Consider the following 15,645-nt stretch of genomic DNA (forward strand, 5'->3'; position numbering starts at 1 on the left):
TAGCAAAAATGGCTATGAACAGCTGTAATGTAGCCCTGAAAAGGGCTGAAATTACAAGTAGTCTCTAATCCCTAAAGCGATGTGTAGCTTGCACTGTATGTCTATAGCGCACACAGCAGCAGCGGGAGCGGTGACTGTCACCCACTCGCAGCAGAGAGATAATGGCGGCAACGGGGAAAATGGTTGGGTATTATAGGGCAAAGACATGTGACATACTGTCACGCTCCCCGTGTCCCAGCACCGCTCCTTGCCCACTGATCCAGTCCATGTGTTCACCAGTCATGGCTGCCGCTCCCGCTCATGCTCTCCTGTGTCCTGCTCCTGGTCTTATGAGTCTGACTGTGAGTCTTAGCCACATCGTTCTGTATAGGACCAGGCCGCGCCCACTCTCCTGGTCTGATAGGCCCAGCACACCTGCAGCAGGAAATGACATGAGGCTGTGCTGGGTATATAAGACTGGCCTTTCCATGTGGGCGGGGCCTGATCAACGTGTCTTGTAGCTAGTCTTATGAGCTAGGTGCTCAGGTCCCCTGGTACCGTGTCCTACTGACTTTTTGTCCTTGCACTCTGGTACCTGTGCCTGTTTACATTACTGTCCGAAAGAACTCTGTGACTTTGGTGACCTGCTTATACTTGTCCCTGCCACGTCAGTGCTCCGGCTGCCGTGTGCCCTGCCCTCCGGTGGGGTGCAAGGTCCAGTGGATCCACCTCCTGGGCCCACCAGTACTCCCGGCCCTGACAGATTGATCAGGCCATGGATCTCGCTGGAGCACAAACATCGGAGCTGGCTGAGCTGCGCCAGGAGCTGGCACAACAGCGGGAAACCCTGAACCGGATGCTGAAATTCATGACGTCCGTGGACCACCGGTTGTATACGCTGCAGACTGCCGTCTCGTCCACGCAGCAACCAGTCTCCAGGTCCGAACCAGTTTCTTCCACGGCCTCGCAACTTCGCCTCGCTGCTCCGCCTCGCTATGCAGGGGATCCCAAGTCCTGCCGCGGTTTCCTGAACCAGTGCTCTCTGCACTTCCAGTTGCTCCCGCACTTGTTTGCCTCAGACCAGGCCAAGGTGGCGTTCCTGATGTCACACCTGGAAGGCGAAGCCCTGGCCTGGGTTAACCCCCTGTGGGAAAACGAGGATCCAATGATCACCGACATCCAGGAGTTCCTGCGAGCCTTCAGAGGCACCTTCGACGAACCCGGACGAACTACCGCAGTGACCTCTACACTCCTCCGGCTACGCCAAGGGACCCAAACAGTCGGCCAATACGCCATCCAGTTCCGCACGCTCGCTTCGGAGCTGGGCTGGAACAATGAGGCCTTAACAGCGGCCTTTTGGGAGGGTCTCTCTGGTCGTATTAAAGACGAACTAGCCGGCAGTGATGTCCCTCACACCCTGGACGCTTTGATTTCCCTGGCCACCTGGATTGATCTTCGCTTTCAGGAGCGTACCAAAGAGAGAGTCCGGGAGAAGCGACCACCTTGCCATGCCTTGCCCTCGCAAAGACCTACCGTTCCCTCGTCCCTGCCTTTCCGTGACTTATCGCCAGAACCCATGCAGGTGGACCGTCTGACCCAGGCCAAGCAACGCCGTGCAGAACGGCTCGCCCGGGGCCTGTACTTCTATTGCGGAGACGGGTCACATATGCTACGTTCTTGTCCGGAGAAACCTGGTAGACCCGAGGTCCAAGGGGAGGTGGGAACCGCCACCCTTGGCACCGGAATCCCCTCCGTTCCAGTTACACAGACTGTCCAGGTGACGACGGAGAAGATCAGGTTCACAGCAGAGGCCCACATTGATTCTGGGGCAGCGGGTAATTTCATACACCAGTCTGCAGTGAACCGATACCAGGTACCTGTGATCCCGCTTGCCAAGCCCCTCTGGTTCGCCTCCGTGGATGGTAAACCACTATACGAACCTGTCCGGTATACCACTGAACCCGTGAGACTCCAGGTTGGCACGTTGCATACTGAGACCATTGCCTTCTATGTCATCCCAAGAATGGCTCCTGAGCTCCTGCTGGGTCTGCCCTGGCTTCAACTCCATGACCCTGCCATTAGTTGGAGCTCTGGCGCTATTACTCGCTGGGGGCCCTTGTGTCATGACCACTGCCTACAGCCCGTTCCTCGGCCCCTGTCACCTGAACCTGTTATGCCGCAGGAAGAGGAAGAGGTGACGACGCAGTCCAGTGCCGTACCACAACTCCTGTCACTTGTACCTGTGGTGCCACCGGAACCAGAGGAGGCGACGCACTCCAGCGATGTTCCACCGTCCCTGACAACTGAGACTGTGATGCCACCGGCTACCGAGGAAGAGACATTGTCCTGTATCCGGTCCGAGGCGCCCGATCCGGTCGTCCAGGACTCCAGTCCTGCTTCTGACTGTCTCCCCCCACTTCCCGTTGCCCCCGTTGCCACTGCTGGTAGATCGGCTAGGCGTCGTGTGGCCAGGAAGGCGGTACAGGATCAGCGGTCCTTCCCCGCCTTTGTGTTGGATCCTGGTCCGGTGACTCGATCTGGAGTGCCCCTGGGGTTCTGTGCACGGAGGGGGGGGCATAGAGGGGGGGGTACTGTCACGCTCCCCATGTCCCAGCACCGCTCCTTACCCACTGATCCAGTCCATGTGTTCACCAGTCATGGCTGCCGCTCCCGCTCGTGCTCTCCTGTGTCCTGCTCCTGGTCTTATGAGTCTGACTCTGAGTCTTAGCCACATGGTTCTGTATAGGACCAGACCGCGCCCACTCTCCTGGTCTTATAGGCCCAGCACACCTGCAGCAGGAAATGACATGAGGCTGTGCTGGGTATATAAGACTGGCCTTTCCATGTGGGCGGGGCCTGATCAACGTGTCTTGTAGCTAGTCTTATGAGCTAGGTGCTCAGGTCCCCTGGTACGGTGTCCTACTGACTTTTTGTCCTTGCACTCTGGTACCTGTGCCTGTTTACATTACTGTCCGAAAGAACTCTGTGACTTTGGTGACCTGCTTATACTTGTCCCTGCCACGTCAGTGCTCCGGCTGCCGTGTGCCCTGCCCTCCGGTGGGGTGCAAGGTCCAGTGGATCCACCTCCTGGGCCCACCAGTACTCCCGGCCCTGACACATACACAGCCTATGACACATGCCCTTGCTTGTCTGGCAAAAATCCACTTTGCTGTGTGTGTGTGTGTGTGTCTGTGATTGGCTGACAGCCTGGCCCACCTCACTGTACACGCGGTTAGGAAAAAAAAAAATGGCGATCGCCATTCTTTCAGCACTCAGCAGCAGCACTGATCTGAACCCCGTCCCCCCGCACACTATATGCTGAATTTCGATAATATCATAATACCCAGTGACTCACAGTATTACAGTGAAAAGCCAGCTAGTAACTAGCTACGCTTTTTGGTGATCGAACCGTTATCGATCATAACTCGAAGTGCCAAACTTGAAGCAAATCATTAGAGTTTGTCAAATGACTTGAACGCCGCCTAAAATCACTCGAATTTGAAATTGGTGAACCGTTCGAATCGAACATTGCTCAACTCTAATGTTGACCTTCAGGAATGTGAAGATGACCTGGTCGATGATGAGGTAACTGATCCAACATGGACGGGTAACATGGATTGTGAGAGCAGCAGCACAGAGGAGCATGTACCCATAGTCCGCAAAAAGGCTGTAAGAGATAGGGTTTCGACCACTGCCAGAGGTCAACAAACTGTGCACATGACACCATCACCTGTGTCATCTCCGAGTCATAGGGTCCATGCTGCGATTGTATGGGAGTTTTTTCCAAGAGTCCTTTGGACCAAACGGTTGCCATTTGTCAAATCTGTCAGACCAAGCTTAGCAGAGGCAGAAATACTTCCAGCTTGGGCACCTCCAGCTTGAGAAACCATATGATAGCCAAGCACACCACTAGGTGGTTGAAGACTCTACGTAAAAAAAACATGATTTCTAGACTCAAAACACTGCCACTTCCCCTGGGCTGCCTGCTTCCCAAATTCGTGTGCAAGAAGGTGGAGCTGATGCCTCCTTCTCCCAACCTGATGTTGGCCACACTCAATCATCATCGACCACATCCGCTTTGTTGTCACAGCGTTCCATTCAGTTGGCCATACCACAGACCTTCGAAAAGAAGCGAAAATACCCAGTTATGCACCCAAAGGCACAAACCATACCTACACACATTGCACGATTGATAGGCCTTGAGATGTTGCCATATCGGCTTGTGGGAACAGAGGCTTTCCGTGACCTTTTGGCAGTGGCAGAACATCGATACTCTGTGCCTAGCCACCACTTTTTTGCTCGTTGTGCGGTCCCCGTGCTCCACAATCACGTGTCCATAAACATCAAATGGGTTCTCACCAACGCCATAACAGGGAAGGTCCACTTAACCACAGACATGTGGACAAGCAGAAGTGGACAGGGACGCTACATTTCACTGACGGCACACTGGGTGAACCTGGTGGCGGCTGGTACAGAGTCTGAGCCGGCAACATCCGTATAATTCCCACACCCAGAATAGTGGGCCCCACTTCAGAGTTTCAGTTGCCTCCTACACAGCAACAACTCCCTCCTTCTCCTACTTTTCATCTGGCTCCTGTGCATCCTGCTTAACATCCGCCGGTGTTGAACCGTCGACATCATTCCCCAGCTGGGATCTCGGCAGCACTGCCTCGGCTAAGCGGCAACACACTCTACTGAAGCTCATCTGTATCGGTGACAAATTGCCCACAGCACCTGAGCTTTTGAAAGCAATAACTGAGGAGACAGATGAATGGCCTGCACTCTTGGACCTCTAGGTTGAAGGCTCTAGGTAAAAAAACATGATGTCCAGACTCAAAACACTGCCACTTCCCCTAGGCTGCCTGCTTCCCAAACTCGTGTGCAAGAAGGTGGCGCTGATGCCTCCTTCTCCCAACCATCCATACTACCATCCAAGGATGGTAGTATGCAATAATGGTCGTAATCTGGTGGCAGCTTCAAAGCTTGGAAAGCTTGTACACATTCCTTGTATGGCCCATGTTGTAAATTTAGTAGTTCAGCACTTTCTCAAAAAATACCCTGAGATACCAGACCTACAGTGCCTACAAGTAGTATTCAACCCCCTGCAGATTTAGCAGGTTTACACATTCGGAATTAACTTGGCATTGTGACATTTGGACTGTAGATCAGCCTGGAAGTGTGAAATGCACTGCAGCAAAAAATAATGTTATTTCTTTTTTTATTTTTTTTTTAAATTGTGAAAAGTTTATTCAGAGGGTCATTTATTATTCAACCCCTCAAACCACAAGAATTCTGTTTGGTTCACCTAAAGTATTAAGAAGTATTTCAGGCACAAAGAACAATGAGCTTCACATGTTTGGATTAATTATCTCTTTTTCCAGCCTTTTCTGACTAATTAAGACCCTCCCCAAACTTGTGAACAGCACTCATACTTGGTCAACATGGAAAAGACAAAGGAGCATTCCAAGGCCATCAGAGACAATATCGTGGAGGGTCACAAGGCTGGCAAGGGGTACAAAACCCTTTCCAAGGAGTTGGGCCTACCTGTCTCCACTGTTGGGAGCATCATCCGGAAGTGGAAGGCTTATGGAACTACTGTTAGCCTTCCACGGCCTGGACAGCCTTTGAAAGTTTCCACCCGTGCCGAGGCCAGGCTTGTCCGAAGACTCAAGGCTAACCCAAGGACAACAAGGAAGGAGCTCCGGGAAGATCTCATGGCAGTGGGGACATTGGTTTCAGTCAACACCATAAGTAACGTACTCCACCGCAATGGTCTCCGTTCCAGACGAGCCCGTAAGGTACCTTTACTTTCAAAGCGTCATGTCAAGGCCCGTCTACAGTTAGCTCATGATCACTTGGAGGACTCTGAGACAGACTGGTTCAAGGTTCTCTGGTCTGATGAGACCAAGATCGAGATCTTTGGTGCCAACCACACACGTGACGTTTGGAGACTGGATGGCACTGCATACGACCCCAAGAATACCATCCCTACAGTCAAGCATGGTGGTGGCAACATCATGCTGTGGGGTTGTTTCTCAGCCAAGGGGCCTGACCATCTGGTCCGCATCCATGGGAAGATGGATAGCACGGCCTACCTGGAGATTTTGGCCAAGAACCTCCGCTCCTTCATCAAGGATCTTAAGATGGGTCGTCATTTCATCTTCCAACAAGACAACGACCCAAAGCACACAGCCAAGAAAACCAAGGCCTGGTTCAAGAGGGAAAAAATCAAGGTGTTGCAGTGGCCAAGTCAGTCTCCTGACCTTAACCCAATTGAAAACTTGTGGAAGGAGCTCAAGATTAAAGTCCACATGAGACACCCAAAGAACCTAGATAACTTGGAGAAGATCTGCATGGAGGAGTGGGCCAAGATAACTCCAGAGACCTGTGCCGGCCTGATCAGGTCTTATAAAAGACGATTATTAGCTGTAATTGCAAACAAGGGTTATTCCACAAAATATTAAACCTAGGGGTAGAATAATAATTGACCCACACTTTTATGTTGAAAATTTATTAAAATTTAACTGAGCAACATAACTTGTTGGTTTGTAAGATTTATGCATCTGTTAATAAATCCTGCTCTTGTCTGAAGTTTGCAGGCTCTAACTTATTTGCATCTTATCAAACCTGCTAAATCTGCAGGGGGTTGAAGACTACTTGTAGGCACTGTACTTACCAAGGTACGACGTATTAGCGCCCATTTGCACAAGTCATCTCCCTCTTTTGCTGGCCTGGCAGTGCTGCAGCAGTGCTTACACTTGCCTTGTCACAGACTAATATGTGACCTCCCTATGAGATGGAAAGATGGAATTCAACCTATCATATGTTGGCCAGTATCCATGAGCAGCAGAGGGCAGTATCCCAATTCCAGCTGGAACATGCCCATCAGACACAGCTGCCAGATATAAGTACTGCAGAGTGGATTGCAGACATTTGTCAGGTCCTAGAGAATTTTGATTACTGTACCAACATTGTGAGCAGTAATTATGCTCTTATCAGCATTACCATTCCACTGATTTGTTTATTGAAACGCTGTCTGGATGGTCTGACTGACCAGTGTTAATGCACCCGAGGTGTCTGTGGATCCAGACTTCACAATGGTTGCTAGTAATCCGCAGAACATCGGGCCAACTGTGTCAGGCCACCTTCGGTTAGCATCATGAGGATGAGGAGGATGATGAAGAACAGGAATGGTTTGAAGTTGGTAACCAAGGAAATGACAACTGAAGCTTCAGGGCTGTCCAGCATGGATGGCCTGAGGAGGAGCAGGATGAGGAGAGACAGACTGAGGAGGAGAGGAGGTTTAGGGAGACAGAATGTATTCTTAGCAGTGACACACAAAGTTTCCAGTTCGGAGTGTGGCACACATGGCACAGTTCATGTCATACTGCCTTTCTCAAGACTGTCAGCTAGTCCACATTTTCACAGACAACAAATTCTGGTTATGTACCTTCCTTGACCCACGCTACAAAGACAAATTCACTTCGCTACTTGTTGAGGCAAATAAGGATTGTACTACGGAAACATTTAAGAGGGCTGTAGTAGACCAGTTGATAAAACCATTACCATTAGATAATGCTGGCGTCAGAGGTAGCGTGTCATCTCACGCAACAGGATTACAAGAGAGGGCTATAAATAGTACCGTGTTTTTCCAAAAATAAGCCCTCCCCCAAAAATAAGCCCTAGAAGGGATTTTCAGAGCAAGGCTTAAATATAAGCCCTCCCCGAAAATAAGCCATAGTCCCGGATCAATAATGAAGTGTCCGTGCAGCTAAAAAAGGATACAAATACTGCAGGACACTTCATTATAGACAGCGGCACCCGGCAATTACACTCACCCGATGCTGAGCGGCAGGACCTGCAGTGATCACACACCCGCACATCAGATCTCTCACACACACACACACACAAAATCAGATATCACTCACACACCAGATCTCACACACAAACATCGGATCGCACACACAGTCAGATCGCACACATAATCAGATCGCACACACAAACATCGGATCACACACACAAACATCGGATCGCACACACATCGGATCGCATACACACTCACCTCATCCAGCAACACCGATGTCTTCTCGCGGGCAGAAACCTGAGAGGCTGTGCGGTGGATCGCAATGAACAGGACCTGCGGCGGGACACGTGACTGTGTGCCTGAGATCGGTTGTGTGTATCTGTGATCGACTGTGTGTATCTGTGATCGGCTGTGTGCCTGCGATTGGCTGTGTGTATCTGTGATCTGCTGTGTGTGTGATCTGCTGTGTGTGTGATTTGCTGTGTGTGATTTGCTGTGTGTGTGATCTTCTGTGTGTGTGTGATTTGCTGTGTGTGTGATCTGATGTGTGTGTGATTTGCTGTGTGTGTGATTTGCTGTGTGTGTGATTTGCTGTGTGTGTGATTTGCTGTGTGTGTGATTTGCTGTGTGTGTGATCTGCTGTGTGTGATCTGCTGTGTGTGTGATCTGCTGTGTGATTTGCTGTGTGTGTGATCTGCTGTGTGATTTGCTGTGTGTGTGATTTGATGTGTGTGTAATTTGATGTGTGTGATCTGCTCTGATTTGCTGTGTGTGTGTGATCTGCTGTGTGTGATTTGCTGTGTGTGATCTGCTGTGTGTGTGATTTGCTGTGTTTGTGCAATTTGCTGTGTGTGTGATTTGCTGTGTGTGTCTGCGATCGGGCTGTGCGTGTCAGCCAGCAGCAGGGGAGAACGGCGTGCAGCAACCACCGGAGATCACAGGAGGACCTGGGAACCACGCAGACGTCAGGGTCTGGTGAGTATGAGTCTCCTGGGAAGTGGGGGGGTCTGCTTTTTTGGGGGGTAAACTTACCCCCAACCGTGTTTCTCCAAGAATAAGACCTCCTCCAAAAATAAGCCCTAGTGCTTTTTTGGGTGGCAAAAAAAATATAAGACAGTGTTTTATTTTTGGAAAAACACGGTAGGAGCAACACAGGCAGGGGACTAATGTGCCAAAACTGGTCCATTTTCCACAAACCGTCAACTGCGAATCAGATAACGGCTGGGGGAACTATGACAAGGAGGGAACACTTAAGTAAGATGGTGAGGGAGTATGTAGGTGACCATATCATCGTGCTTTCAGAGTCTACAGTTCCATTTAACTATTGGGTTTCCAAGCTCAACACTTGGCCAGACCTCACCTTATACGCTTTGGAAGTGCTAGCTTGCCCTGCTACGAGTGTGTTGGAAGTTCTAGCTTGCCCTGCTACGAGTGTGTTGTCTGAGCGTGTTTTCAGCTCAGTGGGGCCAATAATAATAGATACTCGCACACGACTATCCAAGGAAAGTGCAGACAGTTTGACAATGATCAAAATGAACCATAGATGGATTTCCCCAGAGTATCTCAGGCCGCCTGTTAACAAGACCCAATAATAACTGTAGCCCCAAAATTTGTATTTCTTAAGTTCAAATAAGTTCCATTGTTTCTCATTGAAGACTATTTTGTCTTCTATCATCTAATGAGACCGCATGACTAATCTAACTTGTTATGCTGCTGCCATGTAATTGTTCGGCCCAATCACCCAGGGCAAGGCTTTTCAAGCCTTTGTACATTATGCACTGGCACAACCACTGTTGAGGCTACACTGTCTATAACGATTGGTCAGGCAGTCTCTATTTGTGTTCTTTATTGATGCTGTGCTCCATGGTGTGTTACACATGTCCCACTGAGGAATCATATTTTTTTTTAGCATGTTATGCACTGTTGTAAATCCTCCCAATTTTAAAAAAAGCAATTGAGAGTACCTTATGATGTGTTCCATGGTGTCTGAACAATTCCCCCCTGGGGAAACAGAATCTTTTGAAATTCTTGGTGTTAGCTAGTGGAATAAAGCCTGAGTTCCAGAGTGAAACAACTGCCACTTCCACGGTGCTGCATGCTTCACAAACTGCGGTCTAGGAAGCAGGCGATGATGCCTCCTGCTCCCAACCTGCCTTTGGCCAGATGCAAATGTAGCGCAGAGGTAACCGGTGTAACGGGAACAGGAAGAATTCAGTCCACACAGTAGCTGCGGTTTAACTGGTATTTTACTCACAAGTGAGCTGCAGCCCGACTGGTCCTGGTATTCCCCACTGGGGCCTCAGGATTCCCTTTGTCACAGTGCCGGTTTCATGACCTGGTGAGCTTCTTCCTTGCACCCGTCGCTAGTTGGTGGGCCCCTGTAGCATAAAGCATTTTAGGGTCCCCTCCTGATTTCTCAGTCGTGTCCGTATGCAGGCAGTGTGAACCTTTTCTAGACTGGATGTCTGTCCCAGATCCCTGGCTCTCCCTTTACTGTTGTGCTCTGGATTCTTGTAGTGGTGAGGAACCGTGACGATTCCCTTACCTGGTCGACTTATTAGATGAGCATAAAGTCTCTGTCTGAACTAGGAATCTGCACCCTGCCGATGCCCAGTCCTGTGAGTACTCTCTGTACTCTCCCAGCGACTGTACTCCTTTTAGCCCCGTTAGCCACTACACACGTACCGTCTGGCTGCATGTCGACTTCAGACGTCCACCTCCATCACTGTCCTTCGTCAACTGTTCACTCCACTGTCTGGCCCCTCCCCCTTTCCTGGTTTCTGACTAGCGGGTCTGGATAAGTCTCCACTATATGTGGCTATCCACAGGTCCAGCCCTAGCCTGTTACCTGGTCTGTAAGGGAAAAAGGGTCATGTTTGTGTGTGTTTGTCTGGTGTTTACCGGCATTGGTCTTCCAGAAACCCGATAGCACTGCATCCATTACTAGATGCAATATCTTGTGGCACCTGACTGGTCAGGGGTGCCATATTCCCCCTTGGTAAATCCTAGCACGTCCTCGGGCTGCGAATACAAGCAAATACCACATTTTTAATGCATGAAAACGTTCGGGCCTGGTGTAACTAGGGAACGTGTCAAGGTTGTGATGGCCGGTGCCCAGTTCCGTGACCCTGGGGGTCGCTTTTTAAAAAGAAGGGAAATATTTACAGGCGATAATAAAATAAAAATAAAGAGTTTTTGTCGTGACGCCACTTGCGGCTATTTAGTGGAGCCGCCGCTGCACAGTTCTCACTACTGGGGCTGATGTTGCTGGCAGCCAGAATGTTGGGCCCTCCACAAGTAGAGCCAGGCCCCAGAGGATGGAGGTTCTGGGTGTTTAAAGAAGGGAGACCACACGAGGGGTTTCTGAATAACCGGTTCTCTTTACTCACTTCGGATGGTGGATGGTAACTGGTACCCGGAGGACGGCTGATGTTCTCCTCTGGACCCCTTAATCCCAGTGACAGTGGTAACCTGGTGGCTTCTTTCCCCTACACCTCTACTGGTTGGTGGGTCCCTGTGGCTTGGAGCATCTGGGGGGTCCCCTCCTGGTAGTCTCTCAGTCAAAGCCTGTATGAGCGGTAGTGTGAACCCTGTGGGGATGGAGTATCTGGTCCTGTTCACTGGCTCTCCTGTTGCTACTTGTGTCCCGAACTTCTAGGTTTGTGAGGTTCCTGATGGTCCCCTCCCTGTGCAGGTATTTGTCAGGCAGCTTGAAGCGTTCACCTAACCTAGGGCCCTGTGCCCCGTCGGTGCTTTGGGTCCAGGGGTACCTTGCTATACCTTCCCTGGCAACCACTCTCCTGTGTGTCGCCGTTACACGACTCAGTCTCCAGCCACGTCCGTTCCCTTCACTGTCACAAGAGACTCTCTTGCCTGTCTCAGCGTCAACTCCTGACTGACTTTTCAAATGTCCCTGTCAACTGTCTATCTTGCCCCTCCCACTGGTTGTTGTCTAGTGGACTGGATTGGCTCCACCTCTGGGGGGCCATCTACTGAGTCCTACCCTAGCTCATCACCAGTCTTGGGAAAGGGGGAAAAACTGAGCTAATATATGTGTTTAGTTGGTAGCGGCACTGGTCTTCCAGGTCCCTGGGAGTTGGCCCTGCATCATTGACAGGATTAGTTACAATCAAGTCCAAGAACATACATTGGGTGCATGACACTTAACCTATAAATTCACAACCACTCCATATAAAGCCAAATAAGGCAATGGAACAAGAGAATCATACAAGAATAAATATTTTATTAATCATCATCAAAATATTAATAAAATCAAAAACAAAGGAATTCCCATGAGGGACATGCACATGTCTTACAGATAAATATACAGGACACCACATTCATGGTATAAGTTCAACTATAAATGCCTGGTTACCAAGCAATATGCAAATATTGTCCATTTTATAAATGCAAAAATACTTATACGTCAATGTTATATACCAATCAATCATGTGTCAAAAACAATCATTAAATTGCTTATTAAAATGATGTACATAAATATATTGCACAATAATTATAAATATATTGCACTATCACTATGACTAATATATTGCACTGCCGATGTAAAAAATATATTGCACAATAGTTGTAAATGTATTAAACTGTGACACATATAAGGCACTGCCGAAAAAAATGCCCAGAGTGAAATTTGTAGTGGGCCCAATATATTGAAGGTACTGTACTATCAATTAGTGGGGCACAGAAATTTAGCAATTATATAGCCAAAATGAATACCAAGGTTGTAAATGGCTATTTAGCTCTTCATAAATTACACATCAATCCAGACCATTAAATGACATACCAGTTCAATAGTATTGAGCCCGATACAACTAAAATATTACACTATCAAATAATTGCACACATATCTGAGCAAATGTTTTAACCAGTGTATCTGCCAGAAATAAATAACTGGCTATTTAGATCGTTTCACACGCCCCCTGGAAGAAGCAGGGGTGAAACGATCGTAGGGTGGAGGGAAGAAGCAGGTGTGAAACGATCGTAAGGGTGGAGGGAAGCACATGTCTGCAGCTTTGTTTACCACGTGTATCATCTAAGGGTTTTTTTTTCGGCAGTGCCTTATATGTGTCACAGTTTAATACATTTACAACTATTGTGCAATTTTATTTTTTACAATGGCAGTGCAATATATTAGTCATAGTGTTAGTGCAATATATTTATAATTATTGTGCAATATATTTATGTACATCATTTTAATAAGCAATTGAATGATTGTTTTTGACAGATGATTGATTGGTATATAATATTGACGTATAATAAGTATTTTTGCATTTATAAAATTGACAATATTTGCATATTGCTTGGTAAACAGGCATTTATAGTTGAGCTTAAACCATGAATGTGGTGTCCTGTATATTTATCTGTAAGACATGTGCATGTCCCTCATGGGATTTCCTTTCTTTTTCATTTTATTAATATTTTGATGATGATTAATAAATATTTATTCTTGCATGAATCTCTTGTTCCATTGCCTTATTCGGCTTTATATGGAGTGGTTGTGAATCATTGACAGGATGCAGTACCTTGTACTGCCCTGATGGTCTCAGGGGCGCTACACAATCATCATCAACAACATCAGCTTCGATGTCCCAGCGTTTTTTCCATAAAATAGACATTACTGAATCATTTGACTACAATTTGAATAGAGGGCCACTGGAGCCGGTGGTGTTGGTGGAGGAGGAGGGCAAGGCCAACATCCCAACGGGCACATTGTAGCTGACCTTTTAAAGTGCTGTTAAATATGTCCCAAAAAAGGAAGTGCGAGACGGACACCAAAATAATGTATAAATTAGAGCCCTTTCTAATTGAAAAAGGGAGAAAAATTCTAAAAAACTAAACGTGTGAACATATGCAAAAGTGTTTTTTTTTAGGTCCGGGCTTGATTTTATGTTTTGTTAAAGTGATTAGGCACTACAAACTGTTTCTTATCAATTTCCCCTCTTTTAATTTGGTTTGAGAGCTGTAATGGCGGTAAAAGCTGCGTACTGCTTAGACCACGTTATTCCAAGATACTAGAAATGCAGTCAGGCACCTTCTACAGGCTGTGCCCATACTATTTATGCCTTTTCCCATCCATTTCAGCCTTTTCCTCAGTCACCACAGCTTGGCGTTAGGTCCAACGTGAAATTATTCGGGTTTCCCATAGACTTACATTGCGTATCGAATATTCACGAATAGTCGAATAGTGGCGACCTATTCGTCGGATATTCGCGAAGTCGAATATTTTGGTATTCGATAATCCCTAAACTGTATCTAAAGTCTGAGTGAAAAAGCTGATCCCGAACTTCAACGGGTGCACTTATCTCTATTTGTGGGTAGCCTGACAACAAAAATAATCCCTTAGATATCAGACATATAAAATCCTTTTGTTTTTTTATTACAATTATTCTTTGTAAAAAGATCATTTTTTATAACATTAAGAGACCAATTTATATAGGGGCCACTCTTGATTGATGAAGTGGTGCATGACTCGCCATGAAACTAGAGCGTTTGACGAGTGACATGTGCCTCCTTGTGTCATGCTAGAAAGATTACTTCCTTCAGGGATTGGAGTGAGATTTCTGGCATAAGGGAACGCCACAGCTTATCATGAATTAAAGTAGATGTGCTGTCATGCCCCCCTCCCACCCAAGCTCTGCCAATTTTGGAGTGAAAATGCCAAAAGCCACCAAATACTAACACAACTTTCCGAATTTGAGACTTTTCAGTGCTTTTGTGACCATTTTTTTGGCATATACAGTGCCTACAAGTAGTATTCAACCCCCTGCAGATTTAGCAGGTTTACACATTCGGAATTAACTTGGCATTGTGACATTTGGACTGTAGATCAGCCTGGAAGTGTGAAATGCGCTGCAGCAAAAAAGAATGTTATTTCTTTTTTTATTTTTTTTTTTAAATTGTGAAAAGTTTATTCAGAGGATCATTTATTATTCAACCCCTCAAACCACAAGAATTCTGTTTGGTTCCCCTAAAGTATTAAGAAGTATTTCAGGCACAAAGAACAATGAGCTTCACATGTTTGGATTAATTATCTCTTTTTCCAGCCTTTTCTGACTAATTAAGACCCTCCCCAAACTTGTGAACAGCACTCAAACTTGGTCAACATGGGAAAGACAAAAGGAGCATTCCAAGGCCATCAGAGACAAGATCGTGTTGGGTCACAAGGCTGTCAAGGGGTACAAAATCCTTTCCAAGGAGTTGGGCCTACCTGTCTCCACTGTTGGGAGCATCATCCGGAAGTGGAAGGCTTATGGAACTACTGTTAGCCTTCCACGGCCTGGACAGCCTTTTAAAGTTTCCACCCGTGCCGAGGCCAGGCTTGTCCGAAGAGTCAAGGCTAACCCAAGGACAACAAGGAAGGAGCTCCGGGAAGATCTCATGGCAGTGGGGACATTGGTTTCAGTCAATACCATAAGTAACGTACTCCACCGCAATGGTCTCCGTCCCAGACGAGCCCGTAAGGTACCTTTACTTTCAAAGCGTCATGTCAAGGCTCGTCTACAGTTTGCTCATTATCACATGGAGGACTCTGAGACAGACTGGTTCAAGGTTCTCTGGTCTGATGAGACCAAGATCGAGATCTTTGGTGCCAACCACACACGTGACGTTTGGAGACTGGATGGCACTACATATGACCCCAAGAATACCATCCCTACAGTCAAGCATGCTGGTGGCAGCATCATGCTGTAGGGCTGTTTCTCAGCCAAGGGGCCTGGCCATCTGGTCCGCATCCATGGGAAGATCGATAGCACGGCCTCCTACCTGGAGATTTTGGCCAAAAACCTCCGCTCCTCCATCAAGGATCTTAAGATGGGTCGTCATTTCATCTTCCAACAAGACAACGA

Source organism: Anomaloglossus baeobatrachus, assembly GCF_048569485.1.
Source record: "Anomaloglossus baeobatrachus isolate aAnoBae1 chromosome 5 unlocalized genomic scaffold, aAnoBae1.hap1 SUPER_5_unloc_2, whole genome shotgun sequence".
In the NCBI taxonomy this organism is placed as follows: Eukaryota; Metazoa; Chordata; class Amphibia; order Anura; family Aromobatidae; genus Anomaloglossus; species Anomaloglossus baeobatrachus.